Raw genomic sequence first — 13,065 nt, forward strand, 5'->3', positions numbered from 1 at the left:
CGGGTTTGCTTCAATCCCCCTTTAACTGACTATGAAACCCAGGAATTTTCCTGACTTGACCCCAAAGGTGCACTTTTTCGGGTTGAGCTTCATATCGTATCTCCGGACGACTTCGAAACATTCTTCTAAGTCGCTTGCATGGCTGTTGCATGCTTTGGATTTGACGAGCATGTCGTCCACGTATACCTCCATGTTTCGTCCCAGGAGGCTTTTAAACATCCGGTTAACCATTCGTTGATAGGTTGCTCCGGCGTTTTTCAGTCCGAAAGGCATGACTAGGTAGCAGTATACCCCCTTATCGGTCCTGAAGCTAGTGCATTCTTGGTCTGCCGTATGCATTTTTATTTGGTTGTACCCAGCATAGGCATCCATGAAAGACAACAGTTTAAATCCGGACGTGGCGTCTACCATTTGGTCGATCCTGGGTAGCGGGAAGCAGTCCTTTGCACAAGCTTTGTTTAGATCAGTGAAGTCTATACAAACTCGCCAAGTCCCGTTCGGCTTGGGCACCAGGACCGGATTGGCCAGCCATTTCCAGATAGTATACGTCGCGGATCATGCCGCTGGACAAAAGTTTGTCCACCTCTTTCTCTAAGGCCTCGGCTTTCACCGAGTCGAGCGGGCGTCTCTTTTGCTGTACATGAGGCATGTCCGGGTTGACATTGAGTACATGTGTGATGACATGAGGGCTTATGCCGGTCATGTCTTCTTGGCGCCATGCAAAGATGTCGATGGCGCCCTTCAGTGTTTTTATTATTTTGTCCTTTTCCTCCGGATCCAAGTTCTTCCCTATCCGGAGTAGTTTGGTGGAGTCGTCGTCGCACACTGGTATTTCTTCGATGTCCTCCATTTGTTCCACGACCCTTTCGGACCCTATGCGAGGGTCCAACTCATCCTCTTCAGCCTTCTCTATTTCAGGGGACTCCCGGACCATAAGTACGGGTAGGTGGGTGGCAACATTGTAACATTGCCTGGCTTCCCCTTAATTTCCCCTCACAGTTCCGACTCCGGCTTCCTGGGTAGGGAATTTTAGGCACAAGTGTCGGATTGAAGTGATTGCACCAAAGTCCACTAGGGCCGGTCGGCCGAGGATCGCATTGTAGGCTGTCGGACAGTCTACTACCACGAAGGTGCAATACTTGAATGTGCTCTGAGGGGTATCCGGGCACAGGGTAACCGGGAGCCTTACTTTTCCCATCGGGATAAGCGTCGTCCCGTTAAACCCTGTGAGTTGTGACCCACTAGGCGTGAGGTCCCGGTCGGTCAACCCTATAGCAGTGAAGGCTTCTTTGAAGAGCAGGTTCACGGAACTTCCATTGTCAATTAAGACTGTGGCCACCACTTTATTTGCGATGGGGGTCTCTATGACCACTGGGTCGTGATGAGGAAAACGCACCGTCTTGGCGTCTTCTTCCGTGAATGTGATGGGTTGGTCCATCAGCCGAGGCCTTTGAGCTGGGAGTTGAGTAACTTCCCATATCTCATTGTGTTTCGCGGCCTCGGCGTATCGTTTTCGCTCCTTACGAGTGTTCCCTCCGATATGGGGACCTCCGGAGATCATGGCTACCCGCCCATTAGGCCGAGACGGTAGCCCGGGAATATGCTGGGCGTCACCTGCGGGAGCAGCTGGAGCCAATACTCCTGTTGTACCCCCTGGTGTTCCCTGGGGCCTACCCCCAGCCACCTGCCCCGGATTAAGGTGGGGCAACCTATTTTTGATCCACTCATAGAGGTGGCCCAAACGGATTAGATTTTCAATCTCGTCTTTGAGATTCTTACACTCATTGGTGCTATGACCAATATCGTTGTGGTACTCGCATCTTTTGCTCGGATCTCTCCGGGAGCTGTCTTTGTACAATGGTTGTGGTCTCCGGTAGTGCGTATTTTGCCTAGTGGCGAAGTACACACGTTCCTGGGAGTCCGATAGCTCCGTGTACTGGGTATATTGGGGTGTGTACCCCTTCTTCTGGCGCTTTTCTCCCGTTCGGGTGCTGCCTTTGGAGGACCTTTTGCTCCCCGACCCCTGGGTAGGGCCTGTTAAGCTAGCAGTCGGGGCAGCCTGTGAAGGAGCTTGTCCATTCACCCCGGACGGGTTGCCATAGTGGGAAGATGCTGGCGCCAAAGCTTGGCCCTGTCTGTACCCGGGGGTAGCAGAGAACTGTATGCCACTCACCTGTGGAGTTGCGGCCGGGGTAGCACCCGAGGGCGATACTCCGGGCATGTACCCTGCTATCCCGGTGGGATAATAGCCTCCATAAGCCACGATCTGGGCTTCTTCAAGTTTGATATACTTTTGGACTCTTTTCTGGAAGTCCTGGAGGCTAGCAGCCCCTTCTTGCTGCAATTCATTCCAGAAGGGAGTCCCAGTGCGGATTCCTGCTTGGAGAAGTGCAAGCTGTTGTCCGTCATCAACCTTCTTGGTCTTCGAGGCTTCCTCCCGGAACCTCTTGATGTAATTCTTCAGGGTCTCGGTGGGCAGTTGCTTGATATTGGTCAAGGCACTAACCTCCAAGTTAACCTTTCTGGCGGCGACAAACTGTCTCCGGAAGTTGGTCTGGAGTTTGTTCCAACCGCCCACGGATCCTGGTTCCAGCTTTTTGAACCATTCCTCCGTTGACCCGCTCAGAGTGAGGGGGAAGCACAGGCATTTGGCATCATTGCTGACTCGCATGACTGTCATGACACAGTTGAACCGCGACAGGTGGTCACTGGGATCGGAGTTCCCGGTATATGCCGCCATTTCGGGCATCTTGAAGTTTTTAGGGAGCTCCGCCTCCAGGATGTGCTTGGCACATGGCTCCCGATCCTCGCTGTCCGAGTCGGAGTCGTCTCCCTTCTGCCTCCGGGAGACTCGAGCAATGTCTTTTCGAAGTATGGCGAGTTCTGCCATAATTCCTTCGTTTAACGTACCCGAGGAAACCACAGGCCCGTATCTTTTTTGGTCAAGGTGATCCCGGAGGTCACCTTGATTCCCATTGATTTGATTTCTCAGATCAATGGGAGGACCTCTCTGTCCTCTTCTCCCTCTACCCCCTGGTTCCTGGTGCACAGAAACGCTTTTTCGGTCCCCTCGATCCTGAGGGCCAAGACTCCCTTTTTGGGGCTTGCCCCTCTGCGGACCTTTCCCTTTAGGGAAATCCGAGCGGACCTTTCGCGGATCCTGCACCTTTTCCTTTCGCCCAGGGGTAGAAGTAGGGTTTTTTGTCTGATTTTCCTCAGCAGGGTACCTTATAGGGCTAGGTTCCCTAGATTTTTGCTGCTGGGAATTAGGCGAAGACGTCGCTGGCTCTCTGTTGAGCCCATCGGTCATTGCCTTGGGGTGCACGTGAATACCAGCTGCCTCCATGGCTTTCTGCATGGCTAGCATCACTTCCTGCATTTTCTGGTTTTGCGCTTTCTGAGCTTCGATCTCGGCTTCATGATCGATAGCTTTTTGTCTGAGAAGCACCTGCTCTGAGTAACTTCCTTCGTCATAGGCATACTCGTCGAGGTTCCCCTCGTAGTCCTCGTCGGGGACTATTTCTTCTTCTTCCTCGGACTCCTCTGCCGCTCTTGAGGCCACATCTTCCTCATTTGGATCTTGAGCATCTTCTAGAGGGCGAGGCTGACGTGTACTTCTTGTCTACACCATTCTTGTGAAGTCAAATGCTTGTTATGTAGCAGCTTTCCTCAACTCATAATGAAAGCACCAAAATGTTGACCGAGATTTTCGGCAACTATTAAAATATAATTATAGTATTGAGCTGTAAGAAAGCGAGATGAGGATTTTTACGTGGTTGGGGCGTTAATGAGCCTTAGTCCACGAGTCTTTGTTATTAATGGATGTATTTAATACAGATTCCACACTTGAGGGAATGTTATCCTCATAAATACAGAGAATGTTCTTGGTGAGTATTTGCTCTTCTTGCTTATATGCAACCCAAGATTCTCGACCCCATTAAATGAGTTTTGAGGGTGTATTTATAGTGTTTTGGTGGGGTAATCCCTAGGATTGTCCTTACAAACGTATCTGTAAGTGTCCATAAAGTTGGGTATTCCCAATGAATATACCATGGGTGTTGCATGGTCAAATCCCTAGGTGCTGTAGGGTTTTTATAAGGAATGTCCTTTTTGCCTTGTGATTGACGTGACTCTTCGCAGAGTAGCCGTCGCTAGACTTAAATGATCATTACTGTGGCGCTGCTGTTTGGGGGTTGTGCCGTCAGACTTTTTTGCGTGTTACAGTCCCAACACGCTTCCTCCCATGCGGCATTAAATGCGACTTGATTGCTCAGGAGAGGCCTGACACATCCCGGAGAGGCTTCTTGTTATGCGAGCTTCCGGGAGTACCTTGTACTCCGGGTACCTCCTCCGGGACCTATGCCCAGGGTGCTTCCTTGTGGCGTACAAAGACTTATCAAATATTTACAAGTTATCTGATCCACGTGTCCCTACTTGACTGGTCCACGTATAATGGGAGAATTCAGGGGCAACAGGTTTGTTAAAAAAAAAAGTTTTGAATAAATAATTAAATAAAACAAAAAATGTCCATGTAACAAATGTGAAATAAGATATTAATATAATTAAATTATTATTTAACTAACTGTCATACCCGAAATTCGGCTACCATTTCAGTAGAGGACACGTGTCAAGATAAAGGAAATATAGATCAATAAAATCACTTTTAATGGAATAACTCATTAATTGCGTAAGTAGCTGAGTATACTTGCAACTCGCTGACTGTAAGGTTTAATGCGAGGAAAAGATATACAAATTGTTATTTAGTGTATTAAAGAAAAACCATATGTCATTGAATGTATAAAGCAAGGCATCAACCTCGTTACATCTGGGAAGGAGAAAACAACGCATATCGACTGTGAAAACACTTGGTGTAAAATGCCCAAACTAAGTATAACATTCGAGTGGACTCAATAAGCGAAGTGCCTATCTCGCTATAGGAAGGCTCATTCCTGTAACTTCCACCAGTTAACTTCAGATATCTTTTCAGTGAGACTTACAATCTTGACGAGTCTGAAGCTAAACATTCAAATGAGCCTTTAGAAATTCTCTGTTCATAAGAACTGTGATTGTTACAATGAAACGTTAAGCTCTCAAACAAAGAAGCAACTAGGCGTACATTGTCGACCTCGGAAAGATAGGAAAAAAAGGCTCTAGCTCGCTATCAAGGCCATTGGAACCAAGTTCCTATCGAGACATCCCAGAACGCTACAATTAAAGACGTATTTAAACACACGATCATTTTGACTCGGTAAAAGCGGGAAAATTACAGCTGCGTGATTTTCAAATAATAACCGCATTTATACTACGTGATATGTAATCAGACCTCATGATTTTAGGAAAGAAACATTGTAAAGATCACAGTCAACTTTGTAATTAACTGCCTACTATGTAATTATAAATAGCTTCTTTGCGAGTGTGAGGGAGATTTTGTAGCACTCGTGGGAAACTCTTTTGTTACCAAGGAGGCAACCAATGACAACTGCTATTAGAAATTTAACAAATAGATGGTAGATGGACAAGATGACTCAGAGGTCATATAGTGCTGGCCTTCTAATCATCATGTTCTATAGAGACTTGGTGTTGAGCACTATGAAAGTTTCCATAATGTTATTCTACCTCGGGCCGGTGCCAACAGTTAGCAGTAGCTTGATCTTACCATACGGAGCAATTCTAACCCCACTGAAGCCATACATGAGCTAGTCGCATGGCATCAGGTCTTTTAAGGACAAACCCATTCACTCTAGGGTTTGTTTGAAAAGAATGTTTGACGATACTTTTTCATCAATCATTACTCTAGACACCATCATATTGGCTATCTGCACCTCAATAACGAGTGGGTTATTTTGAGGGTAGTGGACATGGTCCGAATTAGATTCTCCAAGTTGGATCACACTCGAAGCGTAGAGATTTTGGAGGCCTCTCCACAACCTCTAACGTCATTGATCTTGGCTCATGTCGCGAAGATCTTGCATACCTCTCCAAATCTTTTCTTAAATTACAGGCAATATGCAGATCTCTAACTACGACATCAAGTCAATCTGCCACTATTGTAGGTTGGAGAGGAGCGTTGCCTCCTGTTGGCACTTCTGGCCTGACATACCACTAGAGGGTAGCATTCTTTTGTCAAATCAAGAATTCTATCTCATCCTGTAACTAATGACACTCATTAGTGACTGTAATTTTTTTGGTAGTAACAGAACTTGTTCGTATCTCTCTTCACTAACTCTTTGAATGGAAGAGGCTTGCGGTACGACACTGTGACAGAGTTGCCTCAAATATTTCTTCTCTTGGGCCTAAGAAAATAGAGTAAGTTGTAAATCTAGGCTCATACTCCTTAATGGATCTATCTCCAATTCTGGCTTTCTCTCTGCCAAAAGAGTTAGCCTGTTTTTCACCATTACTTAGTCTCTTTCCCCCATACTTTTCTAATTCCCCATTTCCTTCTATGTTTAAGTGTCAAGAGCAGCAGAGTTTGGCAATTTCTTCTTCTTATTTTTTGAGCTCTTGGCTTGAGAAATAGCTTCTTAAAGTTTTATAAAGGCATCGGCTCTATCCACAAAGTTGTTCATGGTGTAGACTGCTTTGAGACGAAAGTATGATCAAAGAAGACTCATCTCCTTGAGTCCGGCTATGAGAGCCATGATCCTTGCATCCTCACTAAGTATTTTGATCTTAGTGGCTTCCTCTAAGAACTGTTGTATGTAGTCCTTGAGGGATTCGTCGTCTTGTTGCTTTACATCTACTAGATCACTAGGTTCGATCTGGCATTTTTAGAATGGAGCGAAATGACTTACAAAATCATCCACAAGCTCTTTCCATGAATCGATAAATCTAGGAGCAAGCTTGAGGTACCACTGCTGAGCTAGGCGTGTCAACATGGCAAGAAAGTTATCCACCAAACGCCATCTCTTACTCCATGCAAATTGGTCTGTACTTCAAAATAGTGGATATGAGACAATGGGTCTTCTTACCTGGTGTATTGATGTCAGGTGAGATTCTTAAACTTAGGACAAATCTCCAAAGATCTAATTCGATTTAAGAGTGGTGAGTGTCGCTCTTAATCTAATTCAAACATTGATAGCTTTACAGTTGTGATTCCTTCACTAGGGTAGCTAGGGAATCAAACTCGGGCCTATTGATACCACGGGTGGTAGTTTGCATCCCAGTTGGGTCTTCAGTTGCCTAGTTGATGGGGTCACCGCTAGAAGCTCTTGCTTCCACCAATCATCTTTTGTTCAAGGTGTCACATAGGTCTTTCTATTTCCCAAGTTGATCGTAGATATTCGGTGACCTAGGTTTGGTTGCTGCCTCTTGACCACGGGGTTGTGAAGGCAATGCTAGGGCTTTCTCTTGTATGACGACAGAATCGTCCTTGGATTGGTTACTGCGAGAGTGGTCGTCTAGGGCACTATAGTGAGTCTTCCCCTCAAAATAGTCTTCCACAGGGTCACAAGTACAAGGAGAGTTGAATTGATTGCTCAGGTTCAACTTTTCCCCATGAACTCGAGGGAAGTACTCATACAGCTAGCCATCAGGGTCGTGAGAGAAGTGCCTACACAAAATACCCCTTTCATCTTGGAAATAATTCTAAGTGTGGAGTGGTTCATTTGTCCTTACTCTCTTAATCTCATACCCTCTAGTTTCACGGTAGAGCCTCTAGGTCCCTCCCCCAAAGTTGACTGGAGGTCCCTTCCCCCTTTCAAGGTCACAAGGCCTAGAATCGTTGGACTTATGAGGATAATTTGACGAAGGAGATTGGTTTCCCGCATTATTTAAATTGCTCCAAGCAGGGTCATGGTATGTCCTATCAGCGACAGGTGGTGGCTCTATAGGTCTATGTGTTGGGGATTATTTTATCGGGATCAAGATTTGCTAACATGTATGTTGATGAACACCCAAACCATGAATTCTCTAAAACAATGGAATTAAACACATATAAAGTTAAGAAACCTTACATTGGTGGCAGCAAAATAAAATGTCTCCTTCCACTTATATCTCTAACCCCTATTCCCTTCTGTCGCAGAGTATTATCAAGATCTGAGCCCGATTCTCCTTCAAGTGTTGGATTCTTCACAGTCTTTCGCACTATGATTGAGTACTTGACTTGCTATGTGTGGGCAAGTACTCTTTCACTATAGGGACGAAAAATATGAAGAGAAAGAGAGGGAAATTCAAATTATATAGAAGGAGGCTCTCAAGTTTCTAGTTGTCTAACAAAGAATGAAAACTAGGTTAACTTAGATTGGTAGGTTGGATGAGAATGAGAACCATCTTATTCCTTATATAGGATTTCTCCTAGGGTTAGATTTAAATTATATGGAATTAGAAAAGATAAAAAATTAGCTAAAATTCTCCTTAAAGTGGTTGGCCATGGGCCCCACTAGTTAGAATTTTTCCATTTTATTCAACACTTTATCTTTTCTTTCACTAATGCCATATTTTCTAATTTTAATCCTTTAAATTTCAAAGCTATTTATTTAATAATTAAAATTAATTATAAAAAATAATTGTCATTTAACTTATTTATTAATTAGACTTAGACTTAATAAATTCTCTTAATTAACAAATACATCCTAAAACCACTTTTCTTCACAATTAATCCCTTGCTTAATGAAAATTCATAAATAAGACATAGTCTACTTTTAGAATTATAATTGAGTAATTAAAATCAATTAGCTGAGTCTACAAGAAGCATTATCTCAACTAGTGTGGGAACCATGGGCCTATACAATCAAGCTTCCAATAAGTAGAACTAGAATTTACCAAGTAAATTCTTTAACTTATTAATTCCTCCTTGCGCCACTATAGATTCGGAATTGTACTATTAATTATATAGAACACTCTATGTGTTGCAAGATATAGATACGCTATGAATTATCCATCGTTCTAATCCAAATAATCAAAGATCCTCTATAGATGATTTACATCGAGTAGGGACGAATTTACCGTTCTACCCCTCAATGTATTTTATCCTTAAAATACTTAGCTTCCTATAAGTTATAATTTAGTAAACTAATATAATTACAGAAATAAGAGCTCTTCCATTTATCTCTATTAAGTGAAGATCGAAGGAAATCATCATTTCACTTCTATATCTAGATAAAAGTTATAGATTCCGTATCTATGATTAGCGCTCCCACTTAATTGTAATATCATGATCCCAAGATGTATGTGTTACCCGAACCAATTGGTAAGCTTTAGCGAACAACTCTAAGAACATAAATAACATTCTTGAGATCAAACCTAACCATATCAGTATTAAGATCTTTTAATCTAAGATCAACTAGAGATATTCCTTAGAAAGATATAATGCTAAGTTTATGATATCTTTACCAAGTTCAATATCGGTCTAGTCAATTGTATACTCCATACTTCCAATACTAGTATACTCTGCCAATGCCCTGGAAAGGACATAACGGTTATCCAAAGTGTAAGTAAACTTTATTACTGAGTATCACATTAATGTAAATCCAGTGCACTGATGAATCATGGGACATAATCTTTTGAAAATATAATCACAATTACCTTCCACTGTGTTGACATCACTATAATTGTGAGTTACAATATGTTCTGGATTTAATAAAAATTGTATATTAAACCATAAGCATGAAAAATACACGTAAACATAAATGACTTCTAATCTTTTGTTGATAACAAATACGATTATATTGAACTGGGTCTTATTTTGGACATAAAATTCCAACAATCTCCCACTTACACTACCATAAAACAAGAAGTGCATTTCAATCAATCTATTATCTTGATGTCCATATCAAGTGTAGCATATCTGACTATACCCAAATAACAAAAACTGTATGGTTATCGTAAGCAACTGCTATCTCTACCATTACTTCAATTGTGTTCATAAAACATTATGCAACATCACTTTTCTGTATGTATTACTCCTCTAGGGATGTTGAATTCTTTACTGTATGATAAGTGCATCTGAATATACAGAAGACCCATCTATAATTCTATCTAAAATGGAATAGAGATAAAAACCAGTTGAGAACTTTCTTCAGTTTGAATAACTTTCTAGTGCTTTTTGAAAAGCCTCACTGGTGGAACTAAATTATTATAGATGGGTTTTTACATCCTTGTAGAATAATTCTTCCACTCCCAAAGTAACCATCATCTCTAATATAAAGTTATGAGTTGGTGTAGATATAAGGATTCTAATATACACCCCTATCATCTAACATATAGGTCACTTTTAGAGATTCTTTCTTGATTGTCTCTCAATGTTCCTTGTTTGATTACATCTTTGATGGCTCCTACTCAACAGTAGGAGTCTGGTTAAATGCATGCAGAAGTGTGTCTTTAATCTCTTACTATTGATACTTAGGGACATCTTGTTGTGACATTTTATCTTAGTATAGAAACATTAAGTTCCTTCTAAACTAAGTCATCAACATAGCATTCTTGTATAAACATTGATGCAAAATACTTGCTTAATATTGAGTAATCATTATAGAAACCATAAAACGTTTCATAAGGAATAGGAATTGTGCTTGAGTCTTTCGAATAAACTTTGCATAAATTTCCTATCTTATCCTCATAATTTTGATAAGTTATTACTATGCATATGAATGGTTAGATTATCTTTTCTTTGTTTAATTTTAAAAGTTCCTATCTTGAACATAACATAGTAGGCTAATCACTAGTGTCATCCAAATAATAATGGGTTAGAATTTTAAAATCTTCCCACGAAGATAAGGTATCGTGATTCTATGTTCATGGACTTTACTCGCATCTATTTACTATTACAATAGTAACATATTTATTGGAACACTTACAAGATCAAGAATAAGTTCTAATAGTTTGCCATTTCGTTTATTATATTATATCCATGTCTAATCAAAATATGTGTGTCATAGAGATTCTCTGGTGTATTGAGTATAGTCTAGAGTTCAAGAAGTTTGAACTACATTTATCAATAACTTTTTCAACCCCTAAGTGTTATAGAAATTCTTTGGAGTTTCGAATGTAATCTAGAGTTCAATAGATATAAAAGATCTTTGAACTGCATATATTAAATAACTTATTCCGCCGCTATCAAATCAAAAGATCTTTTTATTAAACAAAATCTTAATAAATTCTTAAGAAACAATTATTCATAAACATTGAATTTTAAATTCTAAGTGTTTATGTGGTGTTATCTCTTTGCAGAGATTAAAGTACCATAGATTTTGTATCACTAATAAAATATAAAACTGTTGGGTTTTATGCCCTAAATAAAACTCCATTTCAATGTAATCTATTTTATTCAATATCAATAAAGAAACAGAAGTATTTTTCATTCACTTGTGTATGTTTTGGTTCACCTTATCAATTGCTTGTTTATTTGATTTATAAATTCATCTGAAACCCTTTTCACATACTTGATCCTGTTTATTGTGTTGTCAACACTTTGGAAAGTAAACTTGACTATGTTTTGGTTCACCTTATGCTTTTTATTTTTTGTGCATACTTTCTGACCTGCCCTTTGGGTCAGGATATTTTACTTAGTTTGTTTTTCTGTTTGTCCGTGCGGTATACCCTAGTACCCCCTGAGTGGCATAGAAACTTTGTTTTTATGGCACTCAGTTTTATTTAATATATAGAGGAGGTATTCATTTGGACGGTACAAACCCTTTGAACAAAGTCTAAGTTTTATTTCGCTACTGGTAATATTTTCTGAGGTGATCGGCATTCCAGGCTCTTGGGACGGTGGTTCCGTCCATTCTTTTTAGTTTGTAAGTGCCGGAGCCGATCTCGTCCTCGATCTCATATGGTCCTTCCCAATTTGGTCCAAGTACCCCCACTCCGGGTTCTTGGTTGGCTGGGAAAACCCTTCTTAGGACCATATCCCCAATAGCGAATTTTCTGTTTTTAACCTTAGAGTTAAAATATTTGGTCACCTTCTTTTGATAAGCAGCCATCCGTATTTGAGACTCATCCCGGAGTTCTTTGACTTGATCCAAAGCTTCTTGGAGCAGTGCCTAATTAGTGGCAGGATCGTAAGTCGTTCTCCTGTGGGATGGGAATAATGTTTCTAGCGGGACCATTGCTTCACAACCGTACGCCATTGAGAAAGGCGAGTGGCCGGTCATGGTTCTGGGGGTCGTCCGGTAGGCCCATAATACCCTTGGCAATTCTTCAGGCCAGTTATTTTTGCAGGCCAGCAGCTTCTTTTTCAAGGTGACTTTTAGGATTTTATTGACCGCTTCCGCCTGGCCGTTTGTTTGAGGCCTGGCTACCGCGGAGAAGCTTTTCACTACTCCGTGTTGGTTGCAGAAGTCAGTAAATTCCTCGCAATCAAATTGCTTTCCATTGTCTGAGACTATTTTGTGAGACCATAGATTTTGTATCACTAATAAAATATAAAACTGTTGGGTTTTATGCCCTAAATAAAACTCCATTTCAATGTAATCTATTTTATTCAATATCAATAAAGAAACAGAAGTATTTTTCATTCATTTGTGTATGTTTTGGTTCACCTTATCAATTGCTTGTTTATTTGATTTATAAATTCATCTGAAACCCTTTTCACATACTTGATCCTGTTTATTGTGTTGTCAACACTTTGGAAAGTAAACTTGACTATGTGAATAAAGTTTCCTAGATTTATCAGACACAAGGTTTTACTGATATGATAATCTACAACAAGAGTTTACTTGACTTAGGTTAAAGTAAAGCTCAGGTTGGATGCATGGAGTATGCATCAAAGGGACCGATATTGAACTTTGACTTAGATTTATAAACTTACCGTAATATCTATTCAAGTCAATATCGCCTAGTTGATCCTAGATCAAATGATCTTAATCCTGTTATGATTAGGCTCAATCTCAGGAGGCTATTCGTGTTCTTTGATTTGTTAGTTAAGCCTACTTTTAGGTCAGGGTGATACGTACATTTTGGGAACACGGTACTGCAATTGAGTGGGAGCGCTAGCATAAACATGGAATCTATAGCTTCTATCTGGCGAATAGTAATTAAAGGATGATCTCCTTCGAGCTTGACCAAACAAAAATAAATGGTGGAGTACTCATTTCACATAAGCTGAAATATCACTTATACGGGGTT

The sequence above is a fragment of the Cannabis sativa genome, chromosome 3 (assembly GCF_029168945.1).
Source record: "Cannabis sativa cultivar Pink pepper isolate KNU-18-1 chromosome 3, ASM2916894v1, whole genome shotgun sequence".
NCBI lineage: Eukaryota > Viridiplantae > Streptophyta > Magnoliopsida > Rosales > Cannabaceae > Cannabis > Cannabis sativa.